This window comes from Lutra lutra, chromosome 4 (genome assembly GCF_902655055.1).
Source record: "Lutra lutra chromosome 4, mLutLut1.2, whole genome shotgun sequence".
NCBI classification, from domain to species: domain Eukaryota; kingdom Metazoa; phylum Chordata; class Mammalia; order Carnivora; family Mustelidae; genus Lutra; species Lutra lutra.
This window is the reverse complement of record NC_062281.1, coordinates 35,311,286-35,325,646: the sequence shown is the minus strand read 5'-3', so window position 1 is coordinate 35,325,646 and position 14,361 is coordinate 35,311,286.

The following is a 14,361-nucleotide window of genomic DNA, read 5'->3' as shown; positions in this document are numbered from 1 at the left end:
AATCAACCCACACAAGTCCTGTGGTGTGAGTGGCTTGATTGCCCCCTCTGGTCATACTCGGCAGACTTCTGCCTGATGAGTTTTCCTCTAAACCAGCCTGGACCTAAAGTGGAAGTTGTCTCTCATGGCCAGGAGACACACCTCCCGTGCATGCCCCTGGCCCCTCATGCTTCCAGCGCAGAGGAGGCCGGTGTGCCTTTCCACCTCAGGGTCATCTGCAGGGTTCCCCACACCTGCTTAAACACCTGGCCCAGGTTCACTGCCCTGGGAGCGTCTGCAGGTTTCCAATGCCCCCACACCGGCCTCTGAGGAAGGCTCCCGCTCAGCCAGCCTGCCAAGGCTTCAGGAGGACAGTGGGTTAATAAAGGGGTGTGGGACAAAAGGGAAAGGGAGAGAGAAAATTCCTAATAGTAACAATAAGGAAGCCACCAACTCTTACATGGCGCCAGCCGTGGACCAAGACGACTTCCGGTCTTTGACGACTGTTAACACAATAATCCTCACAACAAGCCTAGGCAGTCAATGCTCTTATCCCACATCAGAGACAAGGGATCTTGGGCAGAGAGGGATTAAGTCACGTGCCCCAGTCTGAGAAGTCTCAGAGCCAGAATTAGAACTCAGGCAGTCTGGTTCCAAAATCTACACTGCAACCAAGAGAAGACATGGTGTAGGCTGGATGTTTCTAGAAACATGGAAGAGCTGCAAATGTGAAAGAAGAGTTGAGCCTCAGGGGAAGAGGCACAAGGAGAGCTTGCAAGTCCATTTTCATGACTTCACATTGACAGACGGTGAGCCTCTCTGAGCAGACTGTGAGCAGAGAGCTAGGCTGTGTGGGCCCTGGCTGGGATTTTCACGCCCAGCCTCCAACTCCTGCAGTGTTTCCCCACCCAGCCAACATATGGGCAGGGGCAAAAAAATGAACACACGAGTGAAGTTCATGATTGGGAGAATCCCAGCTCACCCTCCTAGAGCCTCCCCCACTTCTCCCCACAGCACTCAGAACAGGAAGTCTTCACCATCTTACTGCTGTGAGGGGCTGGCAGGGAGGGATAGCGATGCCAGGTGGCAGGAGTGTCCAAGAGCACTAGAAACACTCAAAGCCAAAAGGGGAAGACAAGGAAGGCTTGACCCCGCTGTGTGCAGAGAGATCTGAGGAGGGCTGATGGCAGAGACAGCACCTAGCATCCCTTGGTGGCGGGGGGGGACACCATGGGGGCCTATGTCCACAGTCTAACTGAACTCAACCAATCATACCGGCTAGATTTATGAATTTGATCACCAGGGAGCATGGTTTCCTGTCTCAGAATCTCTAGGTAAAGTGTACAGGGCAGGGGCTGGGGACAATTCCCTGCGTGCTGTGACCACCACAGCCTAACCCTGAGCACCCACTGGGCTCTGCGGGAGGTGTGTGCACAGAAGCACAGCTGTTTCCTTTTAGCATTATTTTCTAGTGCAAATTTCAATTACAGCCAAGTGTTGGAGGTGACAAGGCAGGCAGAAAGCTGTAAGAGCAGAGTAACAGAGTTGCTGGTAGGTATTTCCTCCCGAGCTAGAATTTTCATGGGCAGCAAAGTGGACTAGGACAGCCCAGGTTTCAGAGCCAGAGTGGTCTGGGTAGGATTTCTGACCCCACCACTTATCAATTGTGTGACCTAGGGAAAGTTCCATAACCTCTCCTGGCCTGCTTCATCTTCTGTAAAAATGGGATTAAAAGCACGTCACCAGATTATCAGAGAGATGTTCTGCTCCTAGGCTGTTCTTCCTTCCTTTCTCGGCCCTCCAGTGAATGTTCTGGTCCAACATACAAACTGAAACTTCCCAGGGCAGGCCTGCCCCTTCTCCCTCCCTCTCCCATCCCGTTCACTGGGAAAGGACACAGGAGCAGCTCCCACACAGCCCTGGGAGGAAGGCCCTGAGGAGGGCCTGAGCTTCATCCCTGCTAGCCTAGCAGGGGGGCTGGGAGGGGGTGGGCTGCAGCTCTCAGGCCGGAGAGCCCCACTGGCCTCTGGAAGAGACTGCTGGATTCTCACCCAGTGGTTTCTCCAGGGCCCTTAGGCACAGGTGCCCACACTTCCCTTTCCCAGGCTACCTTTGGGCAGTACACAATAACTCACCCGGCTAATGCCCCGGATTGGCACTCCAACCTTGCAGGAAAGGCCTGGGGAGATTCAGTGACTTCAGCCCCAGAGAATGTGGGGGAATTCAGCATGAGGCAGGGCCAACACAGCCAGACCTGAAGGGGAGGTCCTGGCAGGCTACGGAATTTACAGGGTCAGCTGAGGTGTGGGGCCCTGTTTCTATACCCCTGGGAGTCAGGGTGACCCCTCAAGCCCATGGAAGACAAACCAACCTGCTGCACTTACATGTTACCCATTGCCACCCTGAGCCCATCTTCTCCGTTGGCAGCTGCCCAGAGAAGCCCGAATTGCTTTCAGGCTGACTTCAAGGCTTCCTTCTGCAGCTGCTGGGCCCTGCCTCTTCCCTCTAGGGACACAGAGCTCCGAGAAGAGGTCCAGAGTTTTTTCCCAGCACCCCCCTGCCCCCCGCCCACTGTGGCCACTGTAGAGCCAGACGCCTGGCCTCCCCAGAGTCCCCATGACCTGGCCTAGTCTTACCAGCCTCCCTTCCAGAACTACCCCCTCTCTCTTCCCCTTGGAGGCCTACCCAAGGTTGCCAGATGGAGCAAATAAAAATACACAATGAATAGTTAAATCTGAATTTCAGAGAAACAATGAATATTTATTGTAGTATAGATATGTACTATCCAATATTTGGAACATATCTCTCCTAACGAAATATTTGTTGTTGTATCTGGCTTCCGATTTAATAGGTCATCTTGTATTTCATCTTATAACCCTGGCCCTACCTCATTCTTTAAATTCTAAGAATGTCCTTTTTCTCTGTACTTTATCTGTGGGGAGACAACTGGACAGTAGCGTACGTGCAAGGCATTAGTGTTTTTCATGTTATTACGGATACTAATCTGGTCTTAAAACTCTGGAACTCTACTGATGTTTGCTAACACTTCTTAAACTGAACTTTTTATTAACTACATATTTTGTAGTCACTTATTAAAATAAAAATTTCCAGTGGATAATTTTTTCCTTTGTTTTTCTTATTTTTGTTACCCATATGTGTTTTGGATATGCCCTGCTAGTACGTAGGAAACCATTCTTACCCTATTATCAATGTTTTTAGAAGAAAATACTATTTTACCTTTCTTCTGTTCTTTTTTTTAGATTTATTTATTTGTTTGAGAGAGAGAGAGTAAGGGCAGGGGGGTGTGCACACAGGGAGAGAGAAACCCAAGCAGAGTCTACACTGAGCACAGAGCCCGACGCAGGGCTCGATTTCATGAACCTGAGACCACAACCAGAGCCAAGACCAAAAGTCGGGCACTTAACCCACTGTGCCAGCCAGGCACCCCTCTTCAGTTCTTTTTAAGAAAATCCCAGCCACCATGTACCCTGTTTCCCTTTGGAAGGGGAAGCTACCAGGTGGGTCCCAGCTTTCTCGAAGGGGTGCTCACTGGTGAATGGCAAACACTCCTGGTATATGCACATTCTTGAAATTGTGCTCTGGACTTGGAGTATGTGAGACCCGAGGCCCAGTGCAAATGGCCAGGGCCACAGGGGAGTCTCCCTTTGGGCATGCTTGGGGTTATAAGAATGTCTCCCTTCTAGGTTTGCTGCCTTCTGCAAAAAGGTAACTGAAATAGCAATGTTCCAACGTCCAGGCTCACAAGAGTAGGGAGTGGCAAGGGCTCCTCCAGGACAGGCACAGAGCTCCCTGCTCTCAGCCTCAGGGCACGTGGCAACTACCTGAGCTACATTTGCCATGTCTGAGGTGTTCTAGTGCCCCTCAGCTTGGAGGGTCTGACCTGGCAGCCACCACGCCCCTCCGAGGTCAACTCCAGGTCACAGGGGAAGAATTCTTGGAAATACGCTGGCCCTCTCCGGGCAGTACCCTGGCAGGGGACCAGCTTGGTCCCTCCCTACCCTGGCAGGGGAGCCAGGCTTCCAGCTGCCCAGCCCCGCCGAGTCTAGAAGCTAGCAGCCAGACCTGGGACGCAGGCCTTCCTCAGCCACACCAGGCAGGGCCTCCTGGGTTGAACCCGCAGGGCTCCAGCTGCAGGTTCCCCCCTCCCCCCCCTCCCTCCCCTTCCCACGCCTCCTTCCCAGGATTCCCGAGGACTTTGTCAGTGTGCCTCACGCCAACATCACACCCACCCTGACTCAGAGCCCGTGAGACAATATACATGCCACTCAGAGCTCACAGCACGTACCCGCCTTCCCGGAGCACTGGCTGGGGAGGTCTTTCTCCTGCCTCTCATCTCCTTCCACCTGTTAGGAAGCACCATGGTTAAGCACTCAGTCACAGATTGAAATTGCTGGGTTCAAATCCTGGCTTTCCCACTTTCTAGGTTAGGTCACTTAACCTCTCTGTGCCTCAGTTTCCTCATCTGCAAAAGGTGGCCAATCATGATCCCTGCCTCGTAAAGCTGTCCTAAGGATTAAATGAGGCAATGCATAAAAAGAGCTTAGAGAAATGCCTGGCACGTTGTGAACATTGGCTAAATATTACTTACTGGCCATTATCGAGACTTGGCAGGTGTCCTCCATAGTCATCGGCATGGTGAGCGGTGGGCACACAATGCTAGGCCCTGAAGGGAAGGCATACAGAAGGAAAGCTGTGGTCTCCATTCTCAGCTCCGGTGTGCCCTTGGAGAAAACCTGAGAGCACCTGCCTGGTAGATTTCTGTTGTGCTTTGTGACCACCTTTATACAAATCCTTCGAATGTTCTACCTGTGTTTGGGGAAAATCCCGCAGTCCAGGTCCATGCCCCTCTCAAGGCAGAAGCCAGAAACTCGATCTCCCAGCATCCTTTGCAGGGGAGAACAGGCTCCACCAATCAGATGTGTTCACGTGAGACCTTGCAGAAGCAGGAGACCTTGGGCCCCTCAAGGGCAGACAACTCTCCTCCATGCTTTCCTCTGCTTTTCTGTAGGGGGTGTTATAAACTGAATGTTGTCCACCGCCCAAAGATACGTTAGAATTCTAAACCCTCGGTTCCTCAGAATGTGGGCTTTTTGGGAGATGGAATCTTTTCCGAGATAATCAAGTTAATGAAGTCATTAGGTGAGCTCTAATCCAATATGACTGATGTCCTTATGAAAAGGGGGGAATTTGGACCCAGAAACATGCACATAGGGAGAAGGCCATAGGAAGCTGAAGGCAGAGACGGGGTGCCGCCTCTCTAGGCCAAGGAAGGCCAAACATGGCCAGCGACTGTCCAGCAGCTGGGGAGAGGCATGGAGGCACGGAAGCCACCAGGAGGAACCACGCTGCTGAGACCTTGATCACAGATTTCTAGCTTCCAGAACTGTGGGAGGATACATTTCTGTTGTTTAAGGCTCCCAGTTTGTGATGATTTGGGATAGCAGCCCTAGAAAATGAATACAGAGGGGAAGTTCCAGTGCTTCTGTGTCAAATGGAAACTCCTAAGAACAGGCAATTTCATTTGTTTTACTTACTAGCACATAGAGGGCCCCGAAGAAATGCATGTTCAGTAAATGAGTGTCTTCTTCACAGTTCACAGCACAGGGCCTACAGGACAGAGAAAGGTCCGACAGTCACAGGGCCGGGGGGCTCTTATCTATTACCATCCAGCTCAGCTGTGGTCCAGGAGGGAAAGTACCTGCCAGATATCCGAAGGGCCCCCGATGCAACAGGGTCTCCGGCCTGTGTGGGCGGCCACAGGGCCTTGCACCTTCACCGGAGACACCTTAGAAATCCCATTTGAACTCTCTCATTTTAAAACCCACAAAGCCCATGGAGGCTCTAAGTGACTTCCTGACCCACGTCTTTCCATGTCGTGGCACTGCAACTCAGGGAATCCTCAAGGTCAGCCAGAACACACATCAACATGGACCCTTTCAATCAATCTGTCTTCCGTGCTATTTTGCTTTCCCCGAAGTTTCCTTCCTTCCTCCCTCCCTTCCTTCCTTTCTTCTTTCTTTTCTTTGCTTTCCTTTTTTTCATGCATAGAGCATGGGGCATAGAGCAGGGGCTTTTTTCATGCATAGCAAGGTCATAATGAGAAATCACTTCGTGGCAGGGAGAGACTCTGAGTTCCAGGAGAAAATGATAATCTTGCCTGCGGCCAGTGCAGTGGTTCCTGCTGCATATTTCCTAGTCTGATTTCTTCTGATTTCTTTGGACCTAAGCTAATACCTCTGCGACAATGGCTTGGGGATCGGGGCAAAGATCTGCACAGCATAGCGGACTAGTCTGAGTATGACTGGAGACCTTCTCTCATTTGGACTGAGTGTATGAGTGAGTGCATAGGACTGTGTCTGTATGAGAAAGAGTTGGGTGGTTTGGGGGGAGATGGAGCTAGGAAGGCCCTTTCCCAGAGGAAGAAGAGCGGCTGTCCCATGTCCTGTGATGCCAAGCTGCCTGGCCAGCTCTCTCTCCATCTTCATTTGCGAACCACATCATAATGAGGACTAAAGTCACCCAGATGGGTCACGGGGAGTCCACAGGGCCCTGCCCAGGAGGATTCAGCCTATGGGCCACACGGGGGCCTGTCTGGGAGTAGGCCTCCCTGTGGTAAGAAACGTGAGCCTCCCCATTGCAACTGCATAGGGGCTGGGCCTGTCCCTCACAGAGAGCCCTTTGTGCCTGAGAAAGGACTGGCAGACTTCCAGGCGCGGCCCACCTGCAGCCACCCCGCCCCGCCCCGCCCCGGAGCTCCCCACCTTTCCTCTCCAGCTAGGCCTCCCTTCCTCACAGAGTGCAGCCGCCACCATACCGAGGGCAGAACACTGGGGAGGAGGCCTGGGCTTTTCCAGAAGCGTGACCCTGGGAGCCCCTGGCTAGAGACCAGGGCGACTCCAAGGACTGCTGCCCTCATGCTGCAGCAGGCGGATGGAGCAGGGGCTGATGACAGGCTCACCTGGGGAGCCAGGGGCAAGAGAGAGCCCGCCATGGGGTGGAGGAGAGAGCTCTGAGGCAGAAAAGCCTTTCCTGCTCTCGTCCTGCCCCGATAAGGGTGAGATACAGTATCATCTGGTTTGCTGCTGGGGAGACACCATCACTGAAGGTCCATGATTACAATGGCAACTGTTCATGTTCCTTTAAAATATTAAATTTTTTAAAACCCTACAAGAAATCTCATGGGCTTGTCAGAGCCTTCCTCCCCCGCTGTCGGCTCCCATTATGAATCCGAGGCATCTTCCGCAGAGAGTTAATTACATGTTGTGTGAAAGATACAGGGCTTCCTTTTACATTTTTTTTTTTTTCTCCTTGATGGGTCCTAACCCTTTCAGCTGCCTGCCTCTGCCTCCTCCCTGTGCTGCAGGGAGGAGGGGCACGGAGGGAGGAGGAGGAGCAGGCCTGCCATCCAGGAGGCCCAGCAGGGGCGCCTGGCTCCCAGCCGCAGATGGCTCAGGGACAGCCCTACCCATCTAGGTGTCATGCTCCGCCACGGGGAGATCCTGCGCGCCCGCGATCATGACTGAGCGGATGGAAGATGGAAGGTGTTAATTTAGGGACCCAGCCCTTGGCCCCTCCCCTCCTCGATCTCTCTCCTTTTCCTCTCCTTCCCTCACCAACAGGGCGAAGGGCGGAAGGCAGCGTGAGAACAGCATCCCGAAGTCTGAGGGAAGGCACGGAAAGGGAACAGGACCCCTTCCAGGAAGCCTGATGCAGAGTTTCACAGCCTATATTCTTAGTTCCTTTTTCTGATTGTTCCCACCTGTAGCCCGATAGTTCATTCCTGAGATGGTTCATCTTTTCTCTTAAGAGGCGATGACCAACTCCAGAAGCAACAAGTGTGGACTACTACCTTGAATTACTGCCTCTTTGAGGTGTTGAATTTCACCTCCTGATGAGAAGGTTCCCAGCACAACTGTGGGGCCCTCTCTGGGCAAGCTACAGCTCCCCTGGGCTTGACAAGTCACAGCATCCAAGGGCCAGGGCCCTCTTAGCCATCCCCTGCCCCAAGCCAAACCACACCTTAAAGTGGAGAACCTTCTACCATCCTCCAATATCGCTCCAGTAAACCAGCAATAAAGGAAACCTCAAGGTTGTGAGTTAAAAGTAATCAGGTCTATAATTACGATTCTCAACTAACTGCCCACAGATTAACCGCTTTTTAATGGGGCAAACCTTTCATTGTGGACTGCTGTCCTCCTGCAACTATACCCTTCCTAATTCCAAATTAGGGCAGAGTCTGGGAATGTTAATTCATTTTAATTATTAGCCTAGCCTACTTTAAGAAACACAATCTGTTGCTCCTGGATTCCAAAATAAAATACGAATATGAATTTTTCTATTCTTTTGGATATCGTGTTTTACAGCTGCCCGTCTTAGTTGTCGGACAACCAAGAGTGGACTCAAAATAAATAAATAAACAGATAAATAAATAAACAAATAACTCCTCTGTGAATTCGGCTTGATTCTTCAAAGCACAGTGTAGGCCCAGAGGGCATAACTGACTGGTGTGACAAAGCACACTGGACTACTGATGAGTGGGTTGTCCATGGCCTCTAAGGCAGTTGGGGGTGAGGGGGGGGCAGGGAATTCAGCTCAAATGTGTAGAGCCTGTGAGAATGCTAATTCCCAGGCCCTGCGCCCAGACATCCTGATTTAATAGGTCTGGGGTGGGGCCTAGAATTCTTCATTTTTTTAAAGATTTATTTATTTGTTTATTTATTTGACAGACAGAGACACAGGAGAGGCAGGCAGTGAGAGAGGCCCAACCCACTGAGCCACCCAGGCGCCCCTAGAATTCTGCATTTATAACTAAGCATCATGGGTAATTCTGATGCAAGTAGCCCCCCAACTTCATGTTGAAAAACTCCAGAGGGGTTATAGCTGCGGCTTATAAGTGTAACAATCAGCCAGACAGCCAGCAGCTGCTATTCCTCTCCCAGCCATAACTTACCTGGAACGTATATTCCAGGAAACTATTTATGTATCTATTTTTTAAATAACATCATTTTTCCACCTTGATTATAAAGGTATTGCAGAGGGGTGCCTGGGTGGCTCAGTGGGTTAAGCCTCTGCCTTCAGCTCAGGTCATGATCCGAGGGTCCAGGGATCAAGCCCCACATCCTGCTCCCTGCTCCTCAGGGAGTCTGCTTCTCCCTCTCCCTCCTGCTCATGCTCACTCTCTCTCTCTCTCAAATAAATAAAATCTCAAATAAATAAAGCTATTGCAGAGAACTTATATAACGCCATAATTAAACAATAAATCACTCATAATCCCTCCATAAGGGGTGGCACTATTAACATTATGTTGTGTTCTTCCCCTCTGTATATTTTTTATAAAGCTGACAACATACTGAATATATCATGCCATTTTCACTCCCTGCATGTTACTATTTCTTTTCTGAATTATTATTTCTAAGGCTATATAATGTCCCCCTCGTTGGATGTGACTTATCTTAATATCCATCCTTAAGTGTTAGATGTTGAAGTTGTTCCCAGTAATTAATTATTATGAACAATATTGAGATGGATATCTCTATGCATAAAGTTTATCAAAATTTTGGCTGACTTTGGTAGCTGGATTCCTAGAAGTAAATCACTGGATTAAAGGATAGGAACATTTTTTTTTTAAAGATTTTATTTACTTATTTGACAGACAGAGATCACAAGTAGGCAGAGAGGCAGGCAGAGAGAGCGGGGGAAAGCAGGCTCCCAAGCAGGGAGCCCGATGCGGGGCTCGATCCCAGGACCCTGGGACCATGCCCTAAGCCGAAGGCAGAGGCTCCAACCCACTGAGCCACCCAGGCACCCAAGGATAGGAACATTTTAATTGATAAAAAGACTACCAACTTGCTGTTCCAGCTTGTCCCCTTGCCAGCATACAGAAGAATGCCCCTGGGCTGACCACCCGCTCAGCCTGAGCTACAGCCTGATAGCAACACACTCTTAACCGTATGTTATGGGTTGAATTATTTTCCCTAAAAAAGATTGCAGAATCCTAACCCCCACTACCTGTGACCTTATTGGGAAACGGTCTCTGTGGGTGTAATCAAGTTAAGAGGAGGTAATCAGGGTGGGCCTTTGTCTGATATGACGGATGTCCTTATTAAGAGGAGAGTGCCATGAGAAGACACAGACACACGGGGAGAATGACACGTGCCCATGAAGGCAGAGACTGGAGTGACATGGCTGCATGCCAAGGAACGACACCTGAACTAGGAAGCAGAGGAAGGCTTCTACCTAGAGTCTCAGAGGGAGCATGACCCTGCTGACACCTTGATTTCAGATCTCTAGCCTCCAGAACTCGGAGCTAATAAATTTCTGTGGTGCTTGGTTATGCATTCCTAGGAAATGAATATACATACGTTCTCCGGATTGGTGTCTGCTGGGCCAGAAATGGCTGAGGTGTAAAGGACAGTTCCCGCTCCCTTTCCGAAGGGTACTCTGTGCAGCCAGTTAATCTGTCCTTCCTGGGAGCATTTCCTGCTCCCGTGCAGGGGAGCAAGTGTCCAGGGCCCAGCTGGGACCCTGGGGACCATCAACCATCGGAGCATCTGTTGGCAGGTCTAGCTTACTGTTTTCCCTCAGTCACATCTCGCATAGTAGAGGGGCAAAGAAAACAAACTTTGCATTTTTCTTCAAACTCTTGGATTTGACTGAATGGAGTAAGTTATTTATTAGGCTCTTTCAACACTTCCTGGATTAAAACCTTGTTCAGCAGCTCAGTCATGCCTAGTGTCTGGGCAAAGGTCATCTTTGTCACTGATAGGCCTCAAAGTGAGTCTTGATCAGGTTTCTCTCAGATCCTTAACCCAGGATTGGTTGGTAGATTACACCGCTAGTACATTCTTTACCTCTCCTAGAATTGTTGGTCTTTCCTCCAGTGGCTTCTGGAAAAGAGCTCATTTCTCCCTTAAGCAGACCTTCTTGACCGTGGACAGAACCTGGACCTAAAGAATCCCCAATGGAGAAAATCGTACACAGGAAGAAAATTATATCAGGAAGGTTTTACCCCTACAGTTAGAAAGTCTAAAACACTTGAAGCTGCTCCTTATTGAGCGCCCTTTACTGAGCGGCTCCTCCTTCTTCTGGTCCTCACAAGGGCACTAAGATGTAGATGCAATGATCTCTATTTTACAGAGAGGTAAAACCCAGGCTCAGGCAGATCAGCAGGTGTCCCAAGGTCGCAGAGCTCAGCCGTGGCTTAGCCAGAGGTAGAACCAAGATTTTCCTACAGTGTCCTGGGCTCTCTGCTCTATTACGTGCCCAAGGATGGCTTAGAGGAGCTTCACTTCTCAGTGGAGTGATAAATGCCATCATTTATCCAGGATGCCGGATGTTTTGAGGAGTTATGCCAAACTTTTGGAGGCAGATATTTCTAAGTTAGCTCAGTTTCATGTCCAAATTTTCTGGTATCTGCAGTAATAGAGAATTTTGTTACATGATCCCTGAAAATAGTCTAACCTCTGCTAATTCATCTCTTGATCTTATACCTACTTTCAACGTATCTTTTCCCCCAAAGTTGGAAAAAAAAAAAAAGTAACCCCTCTAAATGCATACGAGGAATCTTACATTTAATGGTCTTTGAAAAAATTTTGTGAAGAAGCCTAGCCCCTCGGGGGGGAAAAAAGAAAAGAGAGAGAGAGAGAGAGAGAGAGCCCCTAATATTTTTTGTATTTTGTATGAATGTATTTACACATGACATGTTAGCTTTGATGACGTCCATCTGTCTTCTTGAGTGTGGATGTACACACAATGGGCTAGCTTTAGTGAGTTGCACTTAAATTCCATTGACCCTCTGCCCTCGTTCCAACTGCTAAGGGAAGGAGCAAAGACTTTCTGCTGAGTGGCCTCTGGAATCAGCGAGGAAGATGAACCTGGGGCCCTGGGGCTGGGCTAAACCATCAAGCAAGGAGCAGGCTGGGTCAATACCCGAGATGAGGCTCTCATGGAAGTAAAGACAGCAAGCAGGAAGCCCAGTCAGACACAAAGGAAGACTATGAGGCCACACATGGGGCAGAGGAGGGCAGAGTTGACAGCTCATTCATTTCCTCAGGAGCTCCACCAAGGGGGGGGGGGCTGCAAAGATGAAACTCTGGGCCTCCCAGCGGGCCTCTGGGTGGAGAGGGAAGTTGAATTCAGCAAAACCTCTGAGGCCATACAAAGCGAAGTAAGAGTTCCTTGGATGCATGGGCTGGGTGCACTCAGACGGTGGGGCAGGAGAAAGGAGCTTCCCAAAGAAGATGGCAACTGAATTGGGCCCAAACCAGAAACATAAGAAATCAGAATGTGAAATGCTGGAGAAGGTAACCCTTACCAAGGCAGTTCTCAGCCTGAAAAAAAAAAAAAAAAAAAAAAACAAATGTGGAAGTTGGGGGTGGCAGCGTTTGTGGCTTAAATATCCGGTCACAGCCCTCCTCCTGCACCTGGCCTTGGCTCCCAAGATAATCTCCACTGGTCCAGCCCTCCAGCTTACCCAAAGGGCAACTACACGGGGCCCAGGACCTTCCACCACCAACACTTTCCTTGCCAATCCCTGGTCACTCTTTCTGCCCTCCGATGTCACAGGCCTCTGCATCCTGACCCATCTCAGCAAATTACACCCCTTGATTTCCTAAGAGGATCATTTTTAACTCTTTTCTACAGAGGCCTGTAGCACAGAGCTTCCCAGAAGTCTGGTTCAGTGCTATTTTGAGTTGGACTGGATTGGCAGAGATGAGCCGCCCACCCGCACACTCGGGAAAAGGCTGCCCAAGGAGAAGGGGGCCAGGAGCTCCCGCTCTACGTGAGCTGGAATGAGGGTCATATGGGGCGAGAAGCAGCTCACATGGTCCCTGTCGAGGCTGTGCTGACAAATAGCTCTGGAGAGATCCGGGCGGGTTTTGTTCACCCAGCTGTTGTGCTACTTCTGCCTGCAAGATGAGACACGGACACCCCCCTCCCCGGGCTGGCATCACTTGTTGAGCCGTGGCTTTGGAAAGAACATCGAGTTAAATCCCGGAAAGAGCCCGAGAATGAAATCCAGCTGGAGGCCCACCAAGGACAGTTGTGTCTTGCTCATCCTGGCGGGCCGCAGCCCCCCTCCGGCACCTGGCCTTAGCTCCCAGGATAACTGCCACTGATGCCGCCCACCAGCGTCTGAGAACGACCATCACACAAGGCCCAGGACGGCGGGGTGAGGTGGGATGGGGTGGGAGTGGAAGAAACAGTCTGCTGCCCTGCTGTCCTGGCTCCTCTGCCTTCCTTCCTGTCAGCCACGGGGCGGGGAAGCCTATCAGGGCCAAAGCAACTTCCGGGTGCCTCTTAGGCCACTGCAGGTGGTGCTTTTTAAAGGGTGCTTTTGCCCTCCTTGAGCGTCCTAGAACCACAGGACGCAGCCTCTCCAAGTGGTTACTGAACAGGGCCCAGACTCCTTCACGTGTCTCATTACTGCCTGCCAAAAGCCCATCGTCTGTCTTCAGGAGGCTTGGGCCTAAATTCTCAGGTCGTAAGAAATCACCTGCTCTTAAACTACTTCTTTCCTCTTTTTATGCGGCTTTCTTCCATCTTCCTACCACCATCCCCTTCACTCAGCCGCCACCCACCCTCTGGTTACAGAGGTTCTGGAAACCCTGGGACGTACATCCCCTTTGAAGAGTGCGGGGTGGGGAGGGGGGTGGTCGGTGGTCTGCAGCCTGCACTCCATCCCACCGCGGTCAGGGGAGGAAATTAGGTTAAGGCAGTGCATTTCTTCAGGCTGGGCCAGAGCTGCCCCCATCGAAGGGAACTGGCCCTCCTACTTAAGATACACCGTGCCCCGGGGCCGAGGGTGTCCACTCGGGGGTCCCCCCCACCCCCGCAAGTTGCCCGGCGGCCTTTCTCAGCACGCCCCCCTTCCGGGAGCGGCTCGGGGCCGGCCGCCACCCACCCAGCGCCGGCTTCAGCACGTGGCTCTGGGGCGGCAGGCTTCCTCCCCGCCCCCGCAGCACCGCAGGGTGGTTTTCACCCTCTTTCGCCCCTACCCCCCCCCCCCACCGTGACTTCTTGTAAAGAGCTGCGCCCGTCCCCACCCACCTCCGCCCTCCCGCGGCTGCCAGACCCGGCCGGCCCCCCCACCGCCTCCCCCGGAGGCAGCGCTTTCTCCGCCCCTGGCAGCGGGCTCCGCTTCGGAAACTGTTGACTCAGAGGGTGGCCGGGCGGCCAGCGTCTGATGTCAGCTTGGAGCCGGGCCAGGGGAGAGCGGGCGGGAGCGCGGGGCGGGGAGGAGAGGCGCGGGGCAGCCGGCCCGGGAGCGCCCGGCCTCGGCGGGGGGGCTGTGCGGCGCGCTCGGCGGCGGCGGCTGCGGCGGCCCGGGCGCCCGTGAGTCACGGTGCGTCACCGGAGCAG